The 27,214-nt window shown below is 46.7% G+C and overlaps 1 pseudogene; it reads left to right on the plus strand.

Annotated features, from left to right (window-relative positions):
- The window catches only part of LOC139551679 (fibropellin-1-like), a 54,522-nt pseudogene extending 33,071 nt beyond the window's left edge, over window positions 1-21,451 (plus strand).
- Window positions 21,452-27,214: the final 5,763 nt, after the last annotated feature.

Here is a 27,214-nt window from a genome sequence, read left to right on the forward strand (position 1 = left end):
TTTGCAGAATTCACAGCCTGCTACTCTTGTTTTCTCTCCGTGTTTTTAGAGAGAGAGAAACCAAAAGCCCAACGCCCGGCCGGCCGGCCAAACCCTCCACTAACCCGGACAATGCTGGGCCAATTGTGCGTCGCCTCATGGGTCTCCCAGTCACAGCCGGCACAGGTATCGAACCAGAATCTGTAGCAAAGCACTGTGATGCAGTGTCTTAGACCTCTGCGCCACTCGGGAGGACCCATCCACAAAGTTTTTAATCCTGATCAATTGCCTTGCACAAAGTATCAAAATACTAAAATACTACTTAAACAGGACTCTAAAATAATTTAATTTAAATGTTAATTGTATTTTATAATCACAGAAACAATTAGAAAATATGTTAATTATATAAAACAGCCCTTGTAATCATCTGCCAGAGAGTAGCCACAATCGACCCGAGTAATACATTTGGGCCAGATAACTCACACCGGAATCGGTCCAAGCCCCAAGTAATACATTTGGGCCAGATAACTCACACCGGAATCAGCCCGAGACCGTTCATCATCAACAGATATGCTGGACCCTATGTCAGAGAGGTATATTTGGGACCACATCATGTCTATTGTCCTGCAAATAGCCCTTGTGAAAACGTGTTTTCAAAAGAACTCCAGGGCCGACAGAAGTTCCTTACTTTTCCCCGTTCCACTTGCCTCTTCCATTTATTACCATAATAATTCATTATGGTTTGCATTGGAAATGAGGCCATAAACTGGGTCAAGATGCCAGCAGAGTAAGTAGACCTTTATCTAGTAAAATAAAGGTTAAATAAAAATAAATAAATAAGACCTACAACATTTTTAACAGCACAATACTCAACACTAATGAGACTCATGTCGCCTACTGTAGACCTACAGTATATCTAAAAATATTTTCAAAATCTCTACATGTAGGTCTCCTGATTTAAACCCAATCGAACTTGTTGCAAGTAAAATGTAGTTGAAATAATCATCTGCATGTCTGCCTGGCATGGATTGTTACTCCATCTCGTTTTTCGCCCTCTTCAACTCAGCCAGTGACTCTCTGCCAGTGACGTGACTCTCCGCCAAAAATTACGTTTAGAGGATTGGAGGATTCTAAATTAAGGGGCATTTTTCGCTAGAGCAAATCTGATCTGTGAGAATATCTAATGGGCTTTTATATAATTATAATGCAGGGTTAATAATAATAATAATAATCGCTTTGTTTAAAAGAATAACGATATTTTGGAGATTATTTCGTTACAAATAACCAAAAGTGAGCGATTGTAATCTGAATAAAGGGAAAAAGGCCATTCTTGAACATGGGGGGAGACATTCTTACTAATTTGTAAAGAAAGACAGTTTGTTATTTATAATTATTTATTTCTGTTTTTAGAGGGAGATAAACCAAAAACCCACCGTGCCTATTTTTTGGAAAATCGTCAGTCCACATGTCAAGTGAAATTCCCCCATTGTATTTACCCAAGTTCTCTCTCAACTCCAGGACCACCGACTGTTTTTGTTGTTGTTGCCTGATGCAGGACTCTAGTGCCAGAGAAAATAAACTCTCAGACTGAAAACTTCTCCATTAATTACCACAGTTCAGACTACCGATCGATCAGCGTTCTAACTCCCCCTTGTGATAGTGTGGTGCAATGACAGAATGCCACCATCTTCCACAAACGGTCACGACATAAACTCATAACTTTTGAAGGAAGAACCACTGTACTTCATTCACTATGCCATACTTTGTTCACATTAAAGGTGCACTAAGCAAAATGACATCATCATACACAGCGGGACGATTTCATATTAATCAATGTGGGCGTGCCAAAAAGAATGGTGCAAATTGTGCAGAGCTAATGAGTTTTGGCAGAGTTGAATGATTATGTTGATATTGTCCTGTTGTTGGAGATGTCATCTTACTAACTGTACCTTACTAACTGTACCATCTTACTAAGTGTAAGTTTGGTTTAAGTGTAAGCCTTAGCTTCAGTTTGGCTCCTGTGGATAGGTCTCCCGCTGTGTGAGAGAAAACACTCCACCTCTTGTATACTTATTTTCTTACACTCCTTTATTTTCTCAGCAGGCCTGGTCTGTCTAGGGGCTTCATCCTTATCTCTAATGGGTTAGGAAAGGTCAGCAGTAATGCATTCCTTTGTCAGCATAGCAGTGCCGATGGAGATTTTCAAGGAATGGGTTAAAATGATGAACTAGGCATCTTTATATTATCAACTGTGCTATCTAGAGGCATCCAAAAGCAGACTCCATGCTACTGCCTATTTCTAGTCAGAGAAACAAACACCAGATAGAGTACAAATTGGCTACTCTTGTATTTACTGTTCACTATGCTTTCTTTCAGTATTATCCTAAGACCAGAGATTAGTTATTGACAAACAGAGACAGTGGCGAAGTGCTGGGATTTAAATGCTTTCAAGTCTGTCGAAGATAGAGAGCCTTGTGAAAGTTTGCACACCCCTTGCACAGTTGTCACAATTTGTTGCCTTAAAATGTAAATCTAAAAAGAGATTACAATCAAACTAATCCTACAGATCTATGAAGCCTGCTACACAAGTGAAAGAAAAAGTATAGGACATTTTCTAAATAAATAAAAATGTAAAACAAAGATGTCTTGATTGCGTATGTCTTAATACTTGACAGAATTAATACTTGACAGAATATTATCCAAAATGATTTATAGCTGTAACTGCTGCCAAAGGTACTTCCACCAAACTCTGCACTACTCTTAGGTCAACATATGTCCATTGTATTTGTCAAAATTGCTGAAGCTCAGTAAATGTGGTTGGGAATATTTGATAGACAGCAATATTCAAACATCGTCGCTGACTTTCTAGCAGATTTAAGTCAGGACTGAGACTGAACCCCTCAGGAACACTTAACACCTCTTGGAAAGCCATTCTGGTGTGTCTTTGGCATTGAAATGTGTTTAATAGTCCCACTGAAAAATAAACCTACTATTCAGATGACTGAGGCAGGTTTTCCTCTAACTTTTTACCTGGGCTTTGCTCCTTTCATATTAATTTTGATCCTGACAAACTCACCAGTTCCTGCCACATTACTTGAAAATACAGAGGGTTTTATCTGTTTATCTGAAGATCTGTAGGGGGAAAAAATCTAACTTAAAATTAAATATAAATAGGGATTTGGGCAGCAAAATGTGACAGCTGTGCAAAGGGGGTATGTAGACTTTCATTAGGCACTGTATGTTCTTTCCTAATATAACCTGATGTACAGTTCCTCACTCACTCCTACTCTGAGGTGCTTTGTTTCTCATTCATCATCACACATTCTCCCACTCTTTCTATAACTCATACTCTCCTTTTTAGACGAGTGCGATTCCAACCATTGTCGCAATGAAGACACCTGCCATGACTTCATTGGTCTTTACTCCTGCGAGTGTCTGCCTAGGTTTGAGGGAACAGACTGCGAGGTGGACATTGACAAGTGTGTCAGCGAGTCCTGCCTAAATGGAGCCATCTGCCACGACAAGGTGGCCAGGTAACTGCACAAAGGCTTTTAGAATTGTCACACCAGACAGACACAACTCGTCTTTAAATATACAAGATGGCGCCGAAGAACATGTCTGACTTTTTACATTCTCCTAACCAATTGTGCAATTATATATTTTTTGCGTTTTGTGTAACTTATTTAACTTATTGTGTACATAATGTTGCTGCCACCGTCTCTTATGACCGAAAATAACTTCTGGACATCAGAAAAGCGATTACTCACCGCGGACTGTCATTTTGTGAATAACAGCTGGTGCGCGATGTCTAATATTAAAGAAGTCTCGAGGTATTGCTCGCCTGAGGTAGAGTACCTCATGATAAACTGTAGACCACACTATCTACGAAGAGAGTTCTCATCTGCATTATTCGTAGCCGTCTATTTACCACCACGAAGTGATGCTGGCACTAAGACCGCTCTCAACCAACTCTATAAGGCCAGAAGCAAAGAAGAAAATGCTCACCCAGAAGTGGCGCTCCTTGTGGCCGGGGACTTTAATGCAGGCAAACTTAAATCAGTTTTACAAACATTTTACCAGCATGTCACATGTGCAACCAGGGGGGGAAAAAATCCTAGACCACCTTTAATCCACACACAGAAATGCATACAAAGCTCTCACCTGCCCTCCATTTAGCAAATCTGACCACAATTATATCCTCCTGGTAACAAGCAAAAACTAAAGCAGGAAGTACCAGTGACTCCCTCAATACGGAAGTGGTCAGGTCGCTGTTTATTATCTATGCATAGTCACTTTACCCCACCTACATGTACAAATTACCTCAACTAACCTGTACCCCCACACACTGACCCGGTACCGGTACCCCCTGTATATAGCCTCGTTATTGTTATTTTATTGTGTTAATGTAACGGCAGCCTTCCCTCTCTTCACTAGAAGAGGGGGTGAAACAGGGATCGGACCCACACGCAGCGTAGCCAGTGCTCAACATGTTTAATTAAACGAAAACAGTGAACACTTACAACGAACAAAATAACAAAATGTGGCAAACCGAAACAGTCCTATCTGGTGCAGAACACAAACACAGAGACAGGAAACAACCACCCACAATCCCCAACACAAAACAAGCCACCTATATATGATTCTCAATCAGGGACAACGATTGACAGCTGCCTCTGATTGAGAACCATATTAGGCTGGACACAGAAACAGACGAACTAGACACACAACATAGAATTCCCACCCAGCTCACGTCCTGACCAACACTAAACAAGCAAAACACATAAGAACTCTGGTCAGGACGTTACAGTACCCCCCTCCTGAGGTGCGGACTCCGAACGCACCCCTAAAACTCAAGAGGAGGGTCTGGGTGGGCATCTGTCCGCGGTGGCGGCTCCGGCGCCGGACGAGGACACCACTCCACCACTGTCTTTGTCCCCCTCCTTAGCGTCCTTTGAGTGGCGACCCTCGCCCACGACCTTGGCCTAAGACTCCTCCCCAAGGCCCCCACATGATTTAGGAGGTAGCTCAGGACAGAGAGGTAGCTCAGGACAGAGAGGTAGCTCAGGACAGAGAGGTAGCTCAGGACAGAGAGGTAGCTCAGGACAGAGAGGTAGCTCAGGACAGAGATGTAGCTCAGGACAGAGAGGTAGCTCAGGACAGAGGGGCAACTCCGGACAGAGGGGCAACTCTGGACTAATGGCAGCTCCGGACTGAGTGGCAGCTCCGGACTGAGTGGCAGCTCCGGACTGAGTGGCAGCTCCGGACTGAGTGGCAGCTCCGGACTGAGTGGCAGCTCATGACTGAGTGGCAGCTCATGACTGTAGGGCAGCTCATGACTGTAGGGCAGCTCATGACTGTAGGGCAGCTCATGACTGTAGGGCAGCTCATGACTGTAGGGCAGCTCATGACTGTAGGGCAGCTCATGACTGGAAGGCAGCTCATGACTGGAGGGCAGCTCATGACTGGAGGGCAGCTCATGACTGGAAGGCAGCTCATGACTGGAGGGCAGCTCATGACTGGAGGGCAGCTCATGACTGGAGGGCAGCTCATGACTGGAGGGCAGCTCATGACTGGAGGGCAGCTCATGACTGGAGGGCAGCTCTTGACTGGAGGGCAGCTCTTGGCTGGCGGCTCTGGCGGCTCCTGACTGGCTGGCGGCTCCTGACTGGCTGGCGGCTCTGGCGGCTCTTGACTGGCTGGCGGCTCTGGCGGCTCCTGACTGGCTGGCGGCTCTGGCGGCTCCTGACTGGCTGGCGGCTCTGGCGGCTCCTGACTGACTGGCGGCTCTGGCGGCTCCTGACTGGCTGGCGGCTCTGGCGGCTCCTGACTGGCTGGCGGCGCTGGCGGCTCCTGACTGGCTGGCGGCTCTGGCGGCTCCTGATTGGCTGGCGGCTCTGGCGGCTCCTGACTGGCTGGCGGCTTTGGCGGCTCCTGACTGGCGGGCGGCTCTGGCGGCTCCTGACTGACGGACGGTTCTAGCGGCTCCTGACTGACGGACGGCTCTAATGGCTCGGGACAGACGGGCGGCTCTGAAGGCTCGTGGCAGACGGATGGCTCAGATGGAGCTGGGTAGACGGATGGCTCAGATGGCGCTGGGCAGACGGATGGCTCAGATGGCGCTGGGCAGACGGATGGCTCAGATGGCGCTGGGCAGACGGATGGCTCAGATGGCGCTGGGCAGACGGATGGCTCAGATGGCGCTGGGCAGACGGATGGCTCAGATGGCGCTGGGCAGACGGATGGCTCAGATGGCGCTGGGCAGACGGATGGCTCAGACGGCGCTGGGCAGACGGATGGATCAGACGGCGCTGGGCAGACGGATGGCTCAGACGGCGCTGGGCAGACGGATGGCTCAGATGGTGCTGGGCAGGCAGGCAGCTCAGACGGTGCTGGGCAGGCAGCTCAGACGGTGCTGGGCAGACGAGCAGTGCAGGCGGCGTTGGGCAGGCAGGCAGTACAGACGGTGCTGGGCAGACGAGCAGTGCAGGCGGCGTTGGGCAGACGGCCGACTCTGACCTGCTGAGGCGCACAGTAGGCCTGGTGCGTGGTGCCGGAACTGGTGGTACCGGACTGGAGACACGCACCTTAAGGCTAGTGCGGGGAGCAGGAACAGGGCACACTGGACTCTCAAAGCGCACTATAGGCCTGGTGCGTGGTACCGGCACTGGTGGTACCGGGCTGAGGGCACGCACCTCAGGGCGAGTGCGGGGAGAAGGATATATACCGGACCGTTCAGGCGTACTGGCTCCCTTGAGCACCGAGCCTGCCCAACCTTACCTGGTTGAATGCTCCCCGTAGCCCGTCCAGTGCGGGGAGGTGGAATAACCCGCACTGGGCTGTGTTGGCGAACCGGGGACACCATGCGTAAGGTTGGTGCCATGTACACCGGCCCGAGGAGACGTACTGGAGGCCAGATATGTAGAGCCGGCTTCATGGCACTTGGCTCAATGCTCAATCTAGCCCGGCCAGTGCAGGGAGGTGGAATAACCCGCACCGGGCTATGCACACGTACAGGAGACACCGTGCGCTCTTCCGCATAACACGGTGTCTGCCCGTACTCCCGCTCTCCACGGTAAGCATGGGAAGTGGGCGCAGGTCTCCTACCTGACTTCGCCACACTATCCTTTAGCCCCTCCCCAAGAAATTTTGGGGGTTTCTTCACGGGCTTCTTACCGCGTCGTTGTGCTAACCTCATTCGCCGGTATCCCTCTGCACATTGCTCCATCGAATCCCAGGCGGGCTCCGGCACTCTCCCTGGGTCAACCGACCACCTGTCTATTTCCTCCCAAGTGGTGTAACCCAGATCCGGCTCCTGCTGCCGAGGTAGCTCCTCGAAACGCCGCCTCTCTGCTTTTGCTGCCTCCAGCTCTGCTTTGGGTCGGCGATACTCCTCTGGCTCTAACCAGGGTCCTTTTCCGTCCAGCTCGTCCTCCCATGTCCCTTTCTCCTGGTCCCGCTGCTGCTGCTGCTGCCGCTGCTGCCCGTTGCTACGCTGCTTGGTCCGAGTTTGGTGGGTGGTTCTGTAACGGCAGCCTTCCCTCTCTTCACTAGAAGAGGGGGTGAAACAGGGATCGGACCAACACGCAGCGTAGCCAGTGCTCAACATGTTTAATTAAACGAAAACAGTGAACACTTACAACGAACAAAATAACAAAATGTGGCAAACCGAAACAGTCCTATCTGGTGCAGAACAAAAACACAGAGACAGGAAAGAACCACCCACAATCCCCAACACAAAACAAGCCACCTATATATGATTCTCAATCAGGGACAACGATTGACAGCTGCCTCTGATTGAGAACCATATTAGGCTGGACACAGAAACAGACGAACTAGACACACAGCATAGAATTCCCACCCAGCTCACGTCCTGACCAACACTAAACAAGCAAAACACATAAGAACTCTGGTCAGGACGTTACAGTTAAGATTTTATAATGTTTTACTTTAGTTTATGAAGGTGATTTGGTAAATATTTTCTTTACTCTTCTTGAACTGCACTGTTGGTTAAGGGCTTGTAAGTAAGCATTTCAAGGTAAGGTCTACACTTGTCATTTTCGGCGCATGTGACAAAAAAAGTTTGATTTGATTTGAAAACGGTCTGGATGGACATTTCTAAATGAATGAAGTCTTCCTCAGAATACATTTACTTTTGGTACAAGGTAAATGTTGCTTACCATCGGAGAAGCTGTGACCATGGTAGGGCCGGTAGCAGTCGCAGCGGTGGCTAATCCATAAGGTCCACACAGTGGCCGAGACCTGTGCAGGGAATGGGTTCGCACCACTCTTTCTTGCTACAGCCCAGCTCAATCTCGTGAGCCTGCTCCTTTGGAAGGTTCTCAGGCAAGATGTCCTTGAAGTCGATCAGCAGGTTCTCCATACACCTGGCGAACCCGTGGCCGCTCGCTGTGTGCTCCAGCAACTCTTCAGGGGCACCCCCCGCGTAGACGTGACCAAACGCCTCTGAGGGAGCGAAATGTGGCCCATCGGAACCGCCATCTTCCACCGTGCACCCTTCACTGTCACATCCCAGACCTTTCAGGTTCAGAACCAGACCTTCCTTTTCGTTTACATACACGTCACGTCACGCCAGTCCCCGTTGCTGACCAGCCCAGAGAAGGCCACCTCCAGCTTAGCGTCCTCTGAGAAGGCAGGTGGCGCTGTTCTGGCACTCATGTTCCACACAGCCCAGGAGCTGGATGTTGCAGTGGAGGCCACCCCAGGGCGGCTCAGCCTCGGGGCAGTGACAGATATTGCTCGCACCAGGCATCGTTCAAACACGGCTGGCTCTAGCACTCATCAATGTTGATTTCGCAAATTTCCTCTGCAAATGCAATGCACTATTTTAGACTTTTGAAGATCGATCCACCTAGAAGGGAATCTACAAATCAGTCTGTGGGTCTGATTTAAGATGTCAGCCATGAAAACAGTAAAAAGCGATGATACTGTCATACTGTAATGACATACAGAAGAATATAGAGATTACAGAGTTTGTTGAAGACCTTACCCATAAATCCTTCTGGACATAAACAGGTGTAATCATTCACCTGGTCCGCACAAGAGCCTCCATTCTGGCAGGGCTCAGACTCACACTCATCAATGTTCACAGAACAGTTCTCTCCTGACAAGAGACAAAGAAACAACACAAACAACCTTATTCTTGCTCCATGAGAAATGGCAAAAACAATTCAAAAGGTAACACACGGTGTACTAGATCATGAAGTTAAATTTGCTACTGTGCAAAGTTGGACTGCGTCTCACCTGCGAAGCCATGCTGACACTGGCACAGGCATCCGGCAGCATCAGCGAAGCTGAACTCCCAGTCCATCTCCCAGTGGGATATGTTGGAAACCTCGATACACTCACTGTCATTCTCACATGGCTGCTCAGCACACTCATCAATGTCAATCTCACAGTTCTCCCCTTTGTAACCCAGGAGACCCAATAAAATGTAAGTACAATGTAATACTGTTCACTCAAAGCCTAAACAAACTGCACAGTACTTGTTGCTATAAAACCATTATAATGCCACCCTCCTTTACTTTACCATCATCTGACAACATTTACAGCTGTACATATTGTCCTCAAATTAACTCTTTTTTTTCTTTCTATTTTCTTTAACCATTTTTGACCCTAATATTTTTGCAAATGTGGTGGGTAATGGTAAGTTGCACATACCCGGCCAGGAGAGGCAGGTGTACTCTTTGACTCCCTCCAGGCAGGTGGCACCGTGCTGACACGGGTCAGACACACACTCAGGGATGTCCTCCTCACAGTGGTCTCCCATGAAGCCTGTGTCCCCGCAGTCGCACTCATAGCTGCAGGAAAGGAAGTCTGGGTCACTCTGGGGCAGTTGCAATCGCTACATTGACATTCAACAAAGCGTATACGCTAAATACAAATGAATGCAATAGGGAAAGGGGGATACATAGTCAGTTGTACAACTGAATGCCTTCAACTGAAATGTGTCTTCCGCATTTAACCGAACCATCTGAATCAAAGAGGTACGGGGGGCTGCCTTAATCGACATCCATGTCTTCGGCACCTGGGGAACAGTGGGTTAACTGCCTTGCTCACGGGCAGAACAACATATTTTTACCTAGTCAGCTCGGCCTAATGCTCTAACCACTAGGCTACCTGACGCCCCAATACATCCCAGTGTAGTGATACATCCCAGTGTAGTGGTTTGTTTAAGAATGTACAGACTCTGGACTGGAGAAATGTATTCAAAATTCAGAGAAGCAATCAAGTGCATGACAACAATTTTAGGCCTACTTGTTAACAGATGGATGATTGAGAACACCCTGTCTCAGTGTGAGTGGCTTTAGCACACCAAAACAGCAGTCAGGTCCTGAAGTCATTTATCAAATCAAATCAAACTTTATTTGCCGCATGCGCCGAATACAATAAGTGAAGACTTTACCGTGAAATGCTTACTTACAAGCCCTTAACCAACAGTGCAGTTCAAATATTTACCAAGTAGGCTCAAATAAAAAGTAACACAATAGGAACAACAATGACGAGGCTATATACAGGGGGCACCGGTACCGAGTCAGTGTGCAGGGGTACAGGCTAGTTGAGGTAATCTGTACATGTAGGTGGGGGTGAAGTGACTATGCATAGGTAACAAACAAACACAGAGTAGAAGCAGCGTACAAGAGGTGGGGTGTCAATGTAAATTATCCGGTGGGGATTTTTAGGAATTGTTCAGCAGTCTTATGGCTTGAGGGTAGAAGCTGTTGAGGAGCATTTTGGTCCTAGACTTGGCGCTCCGGTACCACTTGCCGTGCGGTAGCAGAGAAAACAGCCTAAAACTTGGATGACTGGAATCAATTTTATGGGCTTTCCTCTGACATCGCCTAATAAATAGGTCCTGGATGGAAGGAAAATTGACCCCAGTGATGTACTGGGCTATTCGCACTACCCTCTATAGCGCCTTACGGTCAGATACCGAGCAGTTGCCATACCAGGCAGTGATGCAACCGGTCAGGATGCTCTCGATGGTGCAGCTGTAGAACCTTTTGAGGATCTGGAGGCCCATGCGAAATCAATTTCAGTCTCCTGAGGGGGAAAAGGTTTTGTCGTGCCCTCTTCACGACTGTCTTGGTATGTTTGGACCATGATAGTTCGTTGGTGATGTGGACACCAAGGAACTTGAAACTCTCGACCCCCTCCACTTCAGCCCCGTCGATGTTAATGGGGGCCTGTTCGGCCCGCCTTTTCCTGTAGTACAGAATCAGCTCCTTTGTCTTGCTCACATTGAGGGAGAGGTTGTTGTCCTGGCACCACACTGCCAGTTCTCTGACCTCCTCCCTATAGGCTGTCTCATCGTTGTCGGTGATCACTGTTGTGTCGCCAGCGAACTTAATGATGGTGTTGGAGTCGTGTTCGGTAACTTAGTCGTGGGTGAACAAGGAGTACAGGAGGGGACTAAGTACATACCCCTTGAGGGGCCCCAGTGTTGAGGATCAGTGTGGCTGTCACGCCTGCTCCCGCTCTTCGTCCCTCTGGTGCTCGAGGGCTCCAGACTCCCCAAAATTACGCACTCAAGCCACCTTCAGGACACACACCTGCCTTTCCCTGTCACACCCATCAGCGCTCATTGGACTCACGTGGACTCAATTGCTTGTGTTATTTCCTTCACTATATCTGTCTGTTTCCTAGCTCTGTTCCCTGCTTCGGGATTGTTTGTCATATGTCCTTGTTAATCCGTGTGCTGGCGCTGTTGTGTTCTATGTCTGTTCCTGAATAAATGTTTGACTCCCCGTACCTGCTTCTCATCCCTGGTGTCAGGTCCTTGCAGTGGCAGACGTGTTGTTGCCTACCCTTGCTACCTGGGGGCGGCCTGTCAGGAAGTCCAGGATCCAGTTGCAGAGGGAGGTGTTTAGTCCCAGGGTCCTTAGCTTAGTCGTGAGCTTCGTGGGCACTATGGTGTGTGGTGTAACCTCACACTCAACATCAACAAAACAAAGGAGATGATTGTGGACTTCAGGAAACAGCAGAGGGAGCACCCCCCTATCCACATCGACGGGACAGTAGTGGAGAGGGTAGTAAGTTTTAAGTTCCTCGGTGTACACATCACGGACAAACTGAATTGGTCCACCCACACAGCGTTGTGAAGAAGGCGCAGCAGCGCCTCTTCAACCTCAGGAGGCTGAAGAAATTCGGCTTGTCACCAAAAGCACTCACAAACTTCTACAGATGCACAATCGAGAGCATCCTGTCGGGCTGTATCACCGCCTGGTACGGCAACTGCTCCACCCACAACCGTAAGGCTCTCCAGAGGGTAGTGAGGTCTGCACAACGCATCACCGGAGGCAAACTACCTGCCTTCCAGGACACCTACACCACCCGATGTCACAGAAAGGCCATAAAGATCATCAAGGACAACAACCACCCGAGCCACTGCCTGTTCACCCCGCTATCATCCAGAAGGCGAGGTCAGTACAGGTGCATCAAAGCAGGGACCGAGAGACTGAAAAACAGCTTCTATCTCAAGGCCATCAGACTGTTAAACAGCCACCACTAACATTTAGTGGCCGCTGCCAACATACTGACTCAACTCCAGCCACTTTAATAATAGGAATTGATGGAAATGTATGTAAAAATTTATCACTAGCCACTTTAAACAATGCCACTTAATATAATGTTTACATACCCTACATTACTCATCTCATATGTACATGTATATACTGTACTCTATATCATCTACTGCATCTTGCCATCTTTATGTAATACATGTATCACTAGCCACTTTAAACTATGCCACTTTATTTACATTTACATTTTACATTTAAGTCATTTAGCAGACGCTCTTATCCAGAGCGACTTACAAATTGGTGCATTCACCTTATGATATCCAGTGGAACAACCACTTTACAATAGTGCATCTAACCCTTTTAAGGGGGGGGGGGGTTAGAAGGATTACTTTATCCTATCCTAGGTATTCCTTAAAGAGGTGGGGTTTCAGGTGTCTCCGGAAGGTGGTGATTGACTCCGCTGACCTGGCGTCGTGAGGGAGTTTGTTCCACCATTGGGGTGCCAGAGCAGCGAACAGTTTTGACTGGGCTGAGCGGGAACTGTACTTCCTCAGAGGTAGGGAGGCGAGCAGGCCAGAGGTGGATGAACGCAGTGCCCTTGTTTGGGTGTAGGGCCTGATCAGAGCCTGAAGGTACGGAGGTGCCGTTCCCCTCACAGCTCCGTAGGCAAGCACCATGGTCTTGTAGCGGATGCGAGCTTCAACTGGAAGCCAGTGGAGAGAGCGGAGGAGCGGGGTGACGTGAGAGAACTTGGGAAAGTTGAACACCAGACGGGCTGCGGCGTTCTGGATGAGTTGTAGGGGTTTAATGGCACAGGCAGGGAGCCCAGCCAACAGCGAGTTGCAGTAATCCAGACGGGAGATGACAAGTGCCTGGATTAGGACCTGCGCCGCTTCCTGCGTGAGGCAGGGTCGTACTCTGCGAATGTTGTAGAGCATGAACCTACAGGAACGGGTCACCGCCTTGATGTTAGTTGAGAACGACAGGGTGTTGTCCAGGATCACGCCAAGGTTCTTAGCACTCTGGGAGGAGGACACAATGGAGTTGTCAACCGTGATGGCGAGATCATGGAACGGGCAGTCCTTCCCCGGGAGGAAGAGCAGCTCCGTCTTGCCGAGGTTCAGCTTGAGGTGGTGATCCGTCATCCACACTGATATGTCTGCCAGACATGCAGAGATGCGACTCACCACCTGGTTATCAGAGGGGGGAAAGGAGAAGATTAATTGGAAAGGAGAAGATTAATTGTGTGTCGTCTGCATAGCAATGATAGGAGAGACCATGTGAGGATATGACAGAGCCAAGTGACTTGGTGTATAGCGAGAATAGGAGAGGGCCTAGAACAGAGCCCTGGGGGACACCAGTGGTGAGAGCACGTGGTGCGGAGACAGATTCTCGCCACGCCACCTGGTAGGAGCGACCTGTCAGGTAGGACGCAATCCAAGCGTGGGCCGCGCCGGAGATGCCCAGCTCGGAGAGGGTGGAGAGGAGGATCTGATGGTTCACAGTATCAAAGGCAGCCGATAGGTCTAGAAGGATGAGAGCAGAGGAGAGAGAGTTAGCTTTAGCAGTGCGGAGCGCCTCCGTGACACAGAGAAGAGCAGTCTCAGTTGAATGACTAGTCTTGAAACCTGACTGATTTGGATCAAGAAGGTCATTCTGAGAGAGATAGCAGGAGAGCTGGCCAAGGACGGCACATTCAAGAGTTTTGGAGAGAAAAGAAAGAAGGGATACTGGTCTGTAGTTGTTGACATCGGAGGGATCGAGTGTAGGTTTTTTCAGAAGGGGTGCAACTCTCGCTCTCTTGAAGACGGAAGAGACGTAGCCAGCGGTCAAGGATGAGTTGATGAGCGAGGTGAGGTAAGGGAGAAGGTCTCCGGAAATGGTCTGGAGAAGAGAGGAGGGGATAGGGTCAAGCGGGCAGGTTGTTGGGCGGCCGGCCGTCACAAGACGCGAGATTTCATCTGGAGAGAGAGGGGAGAAAGAGGTCAAAGCACAGGGTAGGGCAGTGTGAGCAGAACCAGCGGTGTCGTTTGACTTAGCAAACGAGGATCGGATGTCGTCGACCTTCTTTTCAAAATGGTTGACGAAGTCATCAGCAGAGAGGGAGGAGGGGGGAGGAGGGGGAGGAGGATTCAGGAGGGAGGAGAAGGTGGCAAAGAGCTTCCTAGGGTTAGAGGCAGATGCTTGGAATTTAGAGTGGTAGAAATTGGCTTTAGCAGCAGAGACAGAAGAGGAGAATGTAGAGAGGAGGGAGTGAAAGGATGCCAGGTCCGCAGGGAGGCGAGTTTTCCTCCATTTCCGCTCGGCTGCCCGGAGCCCTGTTCTGTGAGCTCGCAATGAGTCGTCGAGCCACGGAGCAGGAGGGGAGGACCGAGCCGGCCTGGAGGATAGGGGACATAGAGAGTCAAAGGATGCAGAAAGGGAGGAGAGGAGGGTTGAGGAGGCAGAATCAGGAGATAGGTTGGAGAAGGTTTGAGCAGAGGGAAGAGATGATAGGATGGAAGAGGAGAGAGTAGCGGGGGAGAGAGAGCGAAGGTTGGGACGGCGCGATACCATCCGAGTAGGGGCAGTGTGGGAAGTGTTGGATGAGAGCGAGAGGGAAAAGGATACAAGGTAGTGGTCGGAGACTTGGAGGGGAGTTGCAATGAGATTAGTGGAAGAACAGCATCTAGTAAAGATGAGGTCAAGCGTATTGCCTGCCTTGTGAGTAGGGGGGGAAGGTGAGAGGGTGAGGTCAAAAGAGGAGAGGAGTGGAAAGAAGGAGGCAGAGAGGAATGAGTCAAAGGTAGACGTGGGGAGGTTAAAGTCACCCAGAACTGTGAGAGGTGAGCCATCCTCAGGAAAGGAACTTATCAGGGCTTTATGTTTATATACCCTACATTACTCATCTCATATGTATATACTGTACTCTACTGCATCTTGTCTATGCCGTTCTGTACCATCACTCATTCATATATCTTTATGTACATATTCTTTATCCCTTTACTCTTGTGTGTATAAGGTAGTAGTTGTGGAATTGTTAGGTTAGATTACTCGTTGGTTATTACTGCATTGTCGGAACTAGAAGCACAAGCATTTCGCTACACTCGCATTAACATCTGCTAACCATGTGTATGTGACAAATAAAATTTGATTTGAATCTATTTTTTGGATTAACAATTGCTGTTGCATGTAAATAAGTTTGTATGCATGCTTAGGGTTTTATAGTGATATTTGTTTGTTTATTTTGTTGCTATGATCACCGCCGGCTTTCGCATAGACTGTGGACTGTCGCCTTGTGTGTGACTAGGGTGACAAGTAGTGTACTAGGGGAGTACTCTGCGATATACTGCTGGCTGTCGGATAAGTGCTTTAGGGTTTCTTCACATTTGCTTTCTTGCAAAAACCTTACATTTTTATTTATTTTTGTGTATATCTGTCTTTGCATGAATGAGACAATTCCCACACACACAAAATACATACTAGATAGGTTTAATAGTATATTATATATAGTGAGTTTTTTTGTTGTCTAATGTCTAACCCGTCTGTTAACCCTCAGGTGTGACCAACGCTACCGTCAAGATCAGCTCAGTGCAGAGGGTTCCCTGGGGTTGCCGCTGACACAAGTGTACCTGGAGCGCCGCACCCGCTCGGAGAAGGCTGTGCCGTTCTGAGCCTCCCATGGGGCCAAGCTCCTGCTGGTGGGAATGCTGGACTCCTCGATCCGCGTTAAGATCCATGGGAGGCTCAGTGTGGAGGTGCTGACCTTCTCTGACGTGCGCCAAGTGGCCGATGGCTGTCTGCACAGCTTGCACATATCCATGGCCGACCCGGACAGCGAGGCTTCCCTCTGGGTCATCACCGTGCCAGCAGCACCCCTGAGGAGGCGGGTGCCCTGCACCTCCTCAACAAGGTAGGGGCAGAGGTTGCTATCGCCGAGAGCTTCTCGGGCTGCCTGGGTGCAATGCGAGTCGGTGGGGTCTATCTACTATTTGTGGATGCCCAACACCCGCTGCAGCCTGCCCGCTTCCACAGTACAGGCAACAAGGATATCCAAACGGATTGTACGAGTGCTGATGTATGCCATTCGGTCCCCTGCCGGAACGGAGCTTCGTGCAAGGATCTCTTTAACAAGTTTGACTGCGTATGCAAGCCGGGTTGGGAGGGAGAGCAGTGCGAGGTGGACACAGATGAGTGCGCGTCCGGGCCCTGCGTCTACGGCATCTGCACTGATGAGTTGGCAGGTTTCAAGTGCGCATGTGACACGGGGTTTGAGGGTGATACCTGCGAGGAGGACCTGAATGAGTGCGAGGAACACAGCTGTGAAAACGGGGGCACCTGTGTGGATGGGGTGAACAACTATATCTGTGAGTGCACAGATGACTTTTCCGGCCCACTCTGCCAGTGAGTAGCCTCTCTCTTTATGCCAACCAATTAGTGTCACAGTAAGTGGGCAGGGACCATTATGTGGAATAATAGATTCTCAGATCATTTGTATCTAGCTAGCACATATTTAGGTTTTATGCCAAGTTTTATATTGAGTTGCTTAACCTATCATATCAAATACAGCATACCTAATGGAAGTGACAAACAGATATTATAAATATAAGTTGCATGATTAGATATTTTTTGATGAACAGGAACCCTTCACTCGAACACCTGTTCTGGACATTGGGTAGTTTTCAAGGCTTTGAGTCACCATTGTGAAGAGGGTGTAATTCTGTACATTACCCACAGGTGTACCTACCCGCCATTGATGTGCGAAGAGGATGTTCAGTGTGAAAATGGAATCTGCCATGACGGGCTGTGGGGGGGGATCAACTGTTTCTGTGTCCCCGGTTTCGCAGGGGAGAGGTAAGTTCTCGAAGCTCCTCTCAATAGAGTGCGATTTATAAAAAAACATTTTTAATATGCACAAAATAATACAGCTGTTCACAAATCAGCCATTACAGTGTACCACAGTTTGGGAAACTGCTTGGTATGGTACTGTAGGGATGGATACCAGAATATATACTGTATATATATATATAATTAATTATATATATATATTATTGGCACCTTTGATAAAGATTAGCAAAAAAGACTATAAAATAAATAATACAAATACTGAGCTATATTGTATGCTCAAAATAATGGGGAAATCATATTATTTTATACTAATACAATTGCTTAGAGAAAGACATACATTTTTTATATATATTTCTTTTTCCAATTTAGTGGGATCCAATTGGTAGTTAGTCTTGTCTCATCGCTGCAGCTCCCGTACGGACTCGGGAGAGGTGAAGGTCGAGAGCCGTGCGTCCTCCGAAACCCAACCAAGCCGCACTGCTTCTTGACACAATGCCCACTTAACCCGGAAGCCAGCCGCACCAATGTGTCGGAGGAAACGTTGTACACCTGGCGACCTTGTCAGTGTGCACTGCGCCCGGCCCGCCATAGGAGTCGCTAGTGCTCGATGGGACAAGGACATCCCTGCCGGCCAAACCCTCCCCTAACCCGGACAACGCTGGGCCGGGTTAGTCGCGGCCGGCTGAGACAGAGCCTGGACTCGAACCCAGAATATCTAGTGGCACAGCTAGCACAAAACAAATCAAAAAAGATAGAGGTCAAAATTATTGGCACCATTTCCTTGTGAGGATAACAACACTGAAACTTTTTCTAAAATGTTTTAAGAGGTTGGAGAACACATTGGGAGGGATCCTAGACCATTCCTCCATACAGAATCTTTCCAGATCATTGATATCCTTTGCCTGCTCTTATGTTCCCGTACGTGAAAATGGTTTCCATGGTTTGTTTTTCTTTAAACAAACTTCAGCTAACTTTAGTCTCTGCTATCAAAATATATACCCCACGATGCACTGCCCTCTTCAATTCAAACCACAACTTTTCAATGGGGTTCAAGTCCGGAGACTGAGATGGCCATAGCAAAATGTTGATTTTGTGGTCAATTAACCATTTCTTTGCGGATTTTGATTAGTGCTTGCGGTTATTATCATGCTAGATGATTTTCATGTCATGTCATCTGACCATAGCACCGTCAGGAGTTTAATAAACGGCATTGGCACTTCTAGCACAGACGAAGGATATCAAGGATCTGGGAAGATTCTGTATGGAGGAATGGTCTAAAATCCCTCCCAACGTGTTCTCCAATCTCATAAAACAGGCTCAGTGCCATTATCATTGAAAGGTGAGGTATTGAAAGGCATTGGAAATTATGACCCCTACAGTACCTTTTTGAGAAGAAAAGTATTACTTGTTAAACAATATCTCATTCTCTGAGCAAGTGTATTAGAATAAAATAATTTCCCAACAATATACAAAAGGTATTTGAATAATTTATTTTATACAGTAATTTTCGCTTATTTTTATCAAGGGTGTCAATCATTTCAGACCCCACTGTATATCATGCTTGTTCTGTCTAGACTTTAAAATGTTCTCATTGTCTTTTCCTCCTCAGGCGTGAAACGGAGATAAATTAGTGTGAGTCTAACCACTGTCGGAATGGTGGATCCTGTATCGATCGACTCAATAGGTTCTGGTGTGTGTGCCTACCTGGCTATAGCGGCCCATTCTGCCATACAAAAGTAAGAACTATTGACTTCTTCATTCTTCTCCTCCTCTTCCAAGTAATTTTGCATTTATCGTCTATGTATACACCAAAAAAATGTATTTAATTATTAGTAAACATTTCTAAGTATTATTGTCTTTCCAATGCATTTATAGTTATTCATACAAATCTATGGATTTATATTGGTTTATTCATGAAGACTAATATGACATGTAATATATATTTTTAACGTTATGGTAATTTTAGAATTAGTCACTCATCACTGACATTTTTCCCTTGGTTCCTTGCTTGTTTCCTCCTTGCAGAAACAGCTCCAGAAAGAGCGGGTGCCGTGGCTGGTGATAGCCATCCCCCTGGTGTGCCTTGGTGCTCTGCTGGCAGTCATCGCCTCACCTTGATGGTGTTCACAGCCCGCAAGAAGCCCCAGTCGGAGAGAGCCTACAGCCCCAGCGCTCAGGAGGTGGCCGAGGCGCGCCTGGAAATGGACAGCATCCCCACCGAGGAGCGACTCATCTGATCAGTCTAGATCTGATCCAAGAACTGTGCTCGGGACATGTGGCTAGGCTGCGTCACACAAAAAGCTGCAAAAGCTAATCTGAGAGCACAGCACTGCTGGCAGGTGCGCAAGACTCACTGAGACAATAGACTCTATAGTCGGTCTAGCTCGCTGGAGGGAGATACAGGGGGAGACGACATGAGCTGCTGCCCCCTGCTGGATGGATATGTTACTGGCTCAGTGGTGCCGTGTTTTTGTGTTTTGTTTGCCCTAATCTTATATGTGAGTAGTTTGGAGGATCTTGGGGAGGGAGTAGAGGTTGGAGTAGTGGGGGTGGGCAGTGCGGGGTGGTTGGTAAAAAATTGAGTTGGATGTCTGAAGGAGCATGGTGGTGGTGGGGGCGTTCCAAAGTCATTGAACGACTGGGCGGGAAGTCAAAGGTCCAAGGACAACCTTTGGTCTCCGATAGACTGAGAGGAGGCTCCAGTGTAACAGCGGCATATGCCATTCGATCGAGCGTTGAAGATGGACTGGATGGCTTTCTTTTTTAAGAAATACATGAACAGTGGGCAGCCACTACCCCCACTGTTACTACAGCCTTGCACTTTTTGGTTCATGTTTTGATAAACATTTTTACTCTAGGTAGGGCAACAATCTGAATGCAAACATCAAATCTCAGCAAGACCAATTGAAGAATAACAGGCATGAGTTCCATCAAATCTCTAGAGAAAAGCAATGTGATACAAATATGAACTGTAAACAGAAAATACTACTGTACATATTTCTTTGTTCTTTTAACTACTGAGGAAAAGCTAAACATTTGTATTTCATTGATCACACATGAATGTTAATTGATATGACTAGTTATTTGCTGGGTTGTTCGATATCCGCATTAGTTTACACTGTTTTGGCATTCCGGCCTCAATGACGCTGGCCGTTTCAAATATTGATGCTGTTCATAGAAGGTTTCGCATAAAAAGCATTCAAAATATCCAACAAAGACAGCACCGGAGAGGATTCTACACAAAAATAACCTTTGGTTAATTGAGATAAGTCAATTAACCAAGTACTATAATGAAGCAAATGCATTATCATTGGTAAGAGTTCAGCGTACAGGGGTGACCATTCAAATGGGGCGGAGAAGAGAACGTTTTCGGGGAAGCCAGTGATGGAGTCGTCTTCATGCTGCAGCTCGTCGCCTGAGGAGTCCTCGGACAGAAAGACTGTGTAGTGACGTGGGACGGACACAACTGGGGGAGGTAGATAAGTAGAGAGAGAGAGAGAGAAAGAGAATGACAGAGAGAAAAGGAAGGAGAGGAGGAGAGATCCCATATCACACACAGATCAGAGAGAGAGGAGGGGAAGAAGGAAAGTCAGACACATCGGAAGAAAGTTGTAGCTGGATCATTTTCAGATGATTTTGTCTGATATTTGATCTTTAAAAAATCATCATTGTTAATTTATGTATGTACGACTGATAGATATGGAATAGAACAGTATACTGATCAAACAATTACTTTGTTTTTCAATGAGGTGAGAGATGATTGAATAAGAGGAAAGGAGTGGTTTCAGAAAGGGCACGCTAAGTCTTAGCTGGTGACATATTTTTCTTCATTGATAAATACTGAACAATACAACAACTTATTTTCAGTCTGGAGCTCTACTTATTAGGCCACAAGAGGGCATCAAACATCTGTAGATTTAGCAACCTGAGGGCTCCATTTTAACAAGCCTAAGTCAATGGTACATCTTAGCGCTGGCATTAGCGCTATAGATCCGGGGGTGTGTCAGAAATATTTGTGTTGTTTTCATATCTGGCGGTGGCGGCGAAAGGGCTGGGATTTGATGACTAAATAAATTGTACGTGTGACGAGGGCTTGACCATTCACTGGCCAATCAACGTGTACTTCTGTATTTATTAAATCAAATCAAACTTTATTTGTCACATGCGCCGAATACAACGTGTAGACCTTACAGTGAAATGCTTACTTACAAACCCTTAACCAACAGTGCAGTTCAAGAAGAGTTAAGAAAATAACAATAAAGAGACTATATACAGGTACCGGTACCGAGAAAGTGTGTGGGGGTACATGTTAGTTGAGGTAATTTGTACATCTAGGTAGGGGTGAAGTTACTATTTATAGATAACAAACAGCGAGTAGCAGCAGTGTACAAAACAAATGGAGGTGGGGGTGGGGGGGTCAATGTAATAGTCCGGTGGCCATTTGATTAATTGTTCAGCAGTCTTATGGCTTGGGGGTAGTAGCTGTTAAGGAGCCTTTTGGCCCTCGACTTGGTAGCAGAGAAAACAGTTTATGACTTGGGTGACGAGTCTCTGGTAATTTTATGGGCTTTCCTCTGGATTGCAGGAAGCTTGGCCCCCCTGATGTACTGGGCCGTACGCACTACCCTCTGTAGCGCCTTATGGTCAGATGCCGAGCAATTACCATACCAGGCGGTAAAGCCAACTGACATTTACTCCTGAGGTGCTGACTTGCTGCACCCTCGTTAACTACTGTGATTATTATTATTTGACCATGCTGGTCATTTATGAACATTTGAACATCTTGGCCATGTTCTGTTATAATCTCCACCCGGCACAGCCAGAAGAAGACTGGCCACCCCTCATAGCCTGGTTCCTCTCTAGGTTTCTTCCTAGGTTTTGGCCTTTCTAGGGAGTTTTTCCTAGCCACCGTGCTTCTACACCTGCATTGCTTGCTGTTTGGGGTTTTAGGCTGGGTTTCTGTACAGCACTTTGGGATATCAGCTGATGTACGAAGGGCTATATAAATACATTTTTGATTTGATTTGATTTAATGCAACCGGTCAGGATGCTCTCAATGGTGGAGCTGTAGAACTTTTTGAGGATCTGGGGACACATGCCAAAACTGTTCAGTCTCCTGAGGGGGAAAAGGTTGTCGTGCACTCTTAATGACTTGGTGTGTTTGGACCACGATAGATCATTGGTGATGTGGACACCAAGGAACTTGAAACTCTCGACCCGCTCCACTACACCCCCATTGATGTTAATGGGGGCCTGTCCGGCCCGCCTTTTCCTATAGTCCACGATCAGCTCCTTTGTCTTGCTCACAATGAAGGAGAGGTTGTTGTCCTGGTACTACACTGCCAGTTCTCTGACGTCCTCACATTAGGCTGTCCCATCGTTGTCGGTCATCAGCAAACTGTTGTGTCATCAGCAAACTTAATGATGTTGTTGGAGTCGTGTTAAGCCACACAGTTGTCAAGCCCAGCCACATCTGACGAGTGTTAGGATTCAATCTTAATCCTGTATTGACGCTTTTCTTGTCTGATGGTTCGTCTGACGACATAGCTGGATTTCTTATAGGCGTCCGGATTAGTGTCCCGCTCCTTGAAAGCAGCAGCTCTAGCCTTTAACTCGATGCAGATGTTGCCTGTAATCCATGGCTTCTGGTTGGGATATGTATGTACGGTCACACTGTGGGGTCGACATCGTCGATGCACTTATTGATGAAGTCGATGACTGATGTGGTGTACTCCTCAATGCCATTGGATGAATCCCGGATCATATTCCAGTCTGTGCTAGCAAAACTGTCCTGTAGCGTAACATCAAATAACATTTTATTGGTCACAGTCACATGGTTAGCAGATGTTAATGCGAGTGTAGCGAAATGCTTGTATATCTAGTTCCAACAGTGCAGTAATATCTAATAAGTAATCTAACAATTCCCCAACAACTACCTAATACACACAAATCTTAACAAGTAATCTAACAATTTCCCAGCAACTACCTAATACACACAAATCTAAAGGGGTGAATGAGAATATGCACATATAAGGATATGGATGAGCGATGGCCGAGCGGCATAGGCAAGATGCAGTAGATGGTATAAAATACCATCCGCGCCATCTGACCACATCCGTATTGAACGAGTCACTGGTACTTCCTGCTTTAGATTTTGATCGTAAGCAGGAATCTGGAAGATAGAATTATGGTCGGATTTGCAAAATGGAGTGCGGGGGAGAGCTTTGTATGCATCTCTGTGTGTGGAGTAAAGGTGGTCTAGAGTTTTTTATCCCTGGTTGCATATGTGACATGCTGGTAAAAATTGGGTAAAACTGATTTAAGTTTGCCTGCATTAAAGTCCCCAGCCACTAGGAGCACCGCTTCTGGATGAGCATTTTCTTGTTTGCTTATGGCCGTATAGAGTTGGTTGAGAGCACTCTTAGTGCCAGCATCAGTCTGTGGTGGTAAATAGACAGCTACGAATAATATAGATGAGAACTCTCTTGATAGTGTGGTCTACAGTTAATCATGAGGTACTCTACCTCAGGCGAGTAATACCTCGAGACTTCTTTAATCTTAGACATTGCGCCACAGCTGTTACTGACAAAAAGACACACACCCCCACCCCTCGTCTTACCAGACGTAGTTTCTCTGTTCTGCCGGTGCATTGAAAATCCCTCCAGCTCTATATTGTCCTAGGATAATCGTAATCTTAGGTCATCCATTTAATTTTGCAATGATTGCATGTTAGCAAGGTGAATGGAAGGCATTGGGAGTTTACTCGCTCGCCTTCGGATTCTCAAAAGGCAGCCTGATATGCGTCCTCTTTTCTTCACGCAAATGACGTGGATCTGGGTCTGTTCCCGAGAGAGCAGCATATCTTTCTCGTCAGACTCATTAAAGGAAAAAGCTTCTTCCAGTCCGTGGTGAGTAATGCCATGTCCAGAAGTTATTTTCGGTCATAATAGACGGTAGCAGCAACATTATGTACAAAATAAGTTTTAAAAAATAACTTACAAACAACGCAAAAAAACTAACAAAATAGTTTTTGATTACGGGCAAAATTGATTACGGGCATGTAAAACGTCAGCCATCCTCTTCGGCACCATTTTGTTTGATTGACTTACGGAGGGAATACCTACACTGTTTGTATTTGGCCATTTCCCCAGTCACCTTGCCATGGTTAAATGCGATGGTTCGCGCTTTCAGTTTTGTGCGAAGGCTTCCATCTATCCTTGGTTTCTAGTTTGGGTAGGTTTTAATAGTCACAGTGGGTACATCATCTCCTATACACTTCCCGATAAACTCAGTCACCGTATCAGTATATGCATTGATATTATTCTCGGAGGCTACCCGGAACATATCCCAGTTCGTGTGATCAAAACAATCTTGAAGAATGGATTCTGATTGGTCAGACCAGCGTTAATTAGTCCTTAGCACGGGTACTTCCTGTTTGAGTTTCTGCCCCTAGGATGGGAGGAGCAAAATGGAGTCGTGATCAGATTTACCGAAAGGAGGGTGGGGGAGGGCCTTGTAGGCATCCCGGAAGTTGGAGTAGCAGTGGTCGAGTATTTTAGCAGCGCGAATTCTACAGTCAATGTGTTGATAACATTTTGGCATTCTTGTCCTCAAATTTGCTTTGTTAAAAGCCCCAGCTACGATAAATGCGGCCTCAGGATATGTGGTTTCCAGTTTGCATAAATTCCAGTGAAGTTTTTTGAGGGCCATCGTGGTATCAGCTTGAGGGGGGATATACATGACTGTGACTATAACCAAAAATAATTATCTTGGGAGGCAATATGGTCGGCTTTTGATTGTGAGGTATTCTAGGTCAGGTGAACAAATGGACTTGAGTTCCTGTATGTTATCACAATCACGCCATGAGTCGTTAATCATGAAACATACACCCCCACCCTTCTTCTTCCCGGAGAGATATCTATTCCTGTCTGTGCGATGTATTTTACAATTGCTGATGTCTTTCTGGAAAGAAATCCTTGCCCTGAGCTTGTCAACTTTAATATCCAGAACCTGAACATTAATATAAGCGAGTAATATACTTCAAAGCGGTGGATGGTGTGCGCGCCTCCTAGTACCTCTCCGAGTACCTCTCCTTCGCCAGCGTTGTTTTGGTTCAGCCTCTGGAATCAGTTCAATTGCCCTGGAGGGTACGAACAAAGGAGCTGATTCGGGAAAGTCCTTTTCCTGGTTGTAATGCTGGTAGTGCTGGTGAGTTACCGCCACTCTGATATCCAATAGTTCTTCCCGGCTGTATGTAATAACACAAAACATTTTCTGGGCTAATAATGTAAGAAATAAAACATTAAAAAACTAAATACTGCAAAGTTTCCTAAGAGCTAGAAGCACGGCAGTCTTCTCTGTCGGCGCCATGTTGTGTACACACCGCTGACCAGGCTTATGAGAGGTACACACTTAACATGTATGTACGCATGACTAAGTCGCTTGGATAAAAGCGTCTGCTAAACAGCATATATTATTATTTATATTATATGTAGACATGACAGTGATGTTTTTGTTTGAGCTGATAGTGGAGGGTGAACTGCACACAGTGGGCTTCATACTAGGGCAAACCGCCTCACTGTAGGATTGAAAGAGGAATTCAGGGAAGTTAGAGGAACATAAATTAGGTTACTTACATTACGACTGCCTACACTCCTGGGACAAGGTACGCTGAACAAAAATATAAACACAACATGTGAAGTGTAGGTCCAATGTTTCATGCGCTGAAATAAAATATCAGAGAAATATTCCATATGCACAAAAAGCTTAATTCTCTCAAATTGTGTGCAAATTGTTTACATCCCTGTTAGTGAAAATTTCACCTTAGGTGGATGGATTATCTTGGCAGACAGGTGTGGCATATCAAGAATCTGATTAAACAGCATGATCATTACACAAGTGAAACTTGTGCAGGGGACGATAAAAGGCCACTTAAATGTGCAGTTTTGTCACACAAAACAATGCCACAGATGTCTCAAATTGAGGGAGTGTGCAATTGGCATGCTGACTGCAGGAATGTCCACCAGAGCTGTTGCCAGATAATTGTATGTTAATTTCTCTACCTTAAGCCACCTCCAATGTTGTTTTAGAGAATTTGACAGTACGTACAACCAGCCTCGTAACTGCAGACCACATGTATGGTGTCGTGTGGGCAAGCGGTTTGCTGATGTCAATGTTGTGAACAGAGTGACCCATGGTGACAATGGTATGGGCAGGTATAAGCTATGGACAACAAACACAATTGCATTTTATCGATGGCAATTTGAATGCACAAAAATGTTTTGATGAGATCCTGAGGGCCATTCTGAGGCCCATTTTTTTTTAAAGGTATCTGTGACCAACAGATGCATGTCTCTATTCCCAGTCATGTGAAATCCATAGATTAGGGCCTAATGAATTTATTTCAATTGACTGATTTCCTTATATGAATTGTAACTCTTTAAAATCAATGAAATTGGTTTGTTTATATTTTTGTTCAGTATACACTTGCAGCAGCACTACAACAACTCAGCGACACAATGATCGGGGTTTCCAGAGCAGGGCTTGAGTCACTGATAAGTCAGTGTTTCAAGGTGAAATGCGTAGACAGGGTCTAGGCACCAAGAGGATTTGGATGGACTCTGTCATTCCTGTAGAGCATCTTTCGCCAAAAGGTATCCAAGTTATCTATGAAAGTTATCTTCTCACGAGTCACCAACCCTGATCCGGTAGCACCCCCCACCCTCCACCCCACTGAGTAGCATAGCTAGCATAGCGTCACAAGTAACTTGTAGCATCTAAATATCATTAAATCACAAGTCTAAGACACCAGATGAAAGATACAGGTCTTGTGAATAAAGCCACCATTTCAGATTTTTAAAATGTTTTAC

The sequence above is a fragment of the Salvelinus alpinus genome, chromosome 24 (assembly GCF_045679555.1).
Source record: "Salvelinus alpinus chromosome 24, SLU_Salpinus.1, whole genome shotgun sequence".
Lineage (NCBI taxonomy): Eukaryota > Metazoa > Chordata > Actinopteri > Salmoniformes > Salmonidae > Salvelinus > Salvelinus alpinus.